Source organism: Colobus angolensis, unplaced genomic scaffold (assembly GCF_000951035.1).
Source record: "Colobus angolensis palliatus isolate OR3802 unplaced genomic scaffold, Cang.pa_1.0 Scaffold59, whole genome shotgun sequence".
In the NCBI taxonomy this organism is placed as follows: domain Eukaryota; kingdom Metazoa; phylum Chordata; class Mammalia; order Primates; family Cercopithecidae; genus Colobus; species Colobus angolensis.
The window spans coordinates 10,233,982-10,235,593 of NW_012119487.1; positions in this window are offsets into that span (position 1 = coordinate 10,233,982).

Sequence of the window (1,612 nt, forward strand, 5' to 3'; positions counted from 1 at the left end):
CCAGGTACCAGAGCGCAGGAGGCTGGAGGTGAGCCGTGGGTCCCCTTGCGAACCCAGCTATAACCGTTCGTGGCCCCGCCTTGTTCCGCCCCCGCAGTACTGCTGGGCTCCCCAGATGGGAGGAGGGAGGAGAGGGAACCCTGGCAGCTGGCGGGGACGTGGGTACCTGAGCACCTCACTGAGTGGGCCGCTGGCTGGAACTGTGCTCCAGGCTCCTCTGGGGGAACACGTTCCATTCTCTCCCTGCTCAGCCTCCTCCCCCCAGGAGTGGAAGTGCCAGGGAGAGGGTACTGGGAACACTGATGAGGGAGTAGGGCTGAGGGATGCCCCTTTAGCCAGACGCCTGCGGGTGGGACAACAAAAGAGCGAAGGCGCAGGTACAGGCAGAGCTACAGTGGCTACCGCGGGAGGGCTGTCAGGGGCCTTCAGCACCATTCAAGACCCCTCTGGGTGACTCCCCACAAGAGTTGTCCCTTGTCCTTGCCTAGCACGGCTCCCAAAGCTGTCCCCATACTCTGTCCTGTCCAGTGCCACCCCCAGCTTCTCCCCGCCAACCTGTCTCCCTGCAGAGCTAGACAGAAGCTTAGAAGCCTCACATTGGCCACACCAAGCCATCCTTGGGGTCTGTGTTCTGCGAGGCCTCCAGGAGAAAGAGTCAGCTCCTCCTTGAACCTCTAGCCCTGGAGGGGCAGGACAAGACGTTGCAGACCTCCAGTGTCTCCTCTCTGGTGATGCTCCCCTAAGATCACTTTATCCAGCGAGGCTCAATTTTTGTCTAAGCCAACAGCGTGTGACTGTGCCTGCCTCTGTGCGTCTGTGCCTAGAGCATTGTTCCCTCCTTCTCAGCCTGGCGAACACCTACTTATCCTTCAGGACTCCACTTAAATGGCCCAGGTCCTTGGCCGGGCACGGTAGCTCACGCCTGTAATCCAGCAATTTGGGAAGCCGAGGTGGGTGGATCACCTGAGGTCAGGAATTCAAGACCAGCCTTGCCAACACGGTGAAACCCCGTCTCTACGAAAAACACAAAAAATTAGCTGGATGTGGTGGCAGGCACCTGTAATCCCAGCTACTTGAGAGGCTAAGGCAGGAGCATCGCTTGAACCCAGGAGGCGGAGGTTGCAGTGAGCCGAGATTGCGCCATAGAACTCCAGTCTGGGCAACCAGACGAAACTCCATCTAAAAAAAAAAAAAAGGCACAGGGCCAGACAATCCCTCAGAACATACTTCTGTGCCCACCTGGGCTTAACAGCCCCCTCCCAGAGGGCAGAGCCTGACACACTCTTTCCTGACCTCCCAGCAAGGGTGAATCCAGCCCTCCCCCAGCAATCATGCCAGTCATGGGGCACCCCCGTGTCCCAGACATCAGGGATCTCGTTTTGGGTCATGATAAACTATCTCATCTTGACCTCCAGACAATGCCATGAGTGAAACTATCATTGACTCCACTCACCAACTAGCGAACTGAGGCCCAGGGAGAACTGACCTGCCCCAGATCATGTTGGGTAAATGGTGGAGGTTAGATACAGCCTAGCCCCTGAGCCCAAGAGCCTCAGCTTGGGGGAACAGGGTGCCACCGTGCGGAGGCCGAGGCAGGTGGATTGCTTGAGGC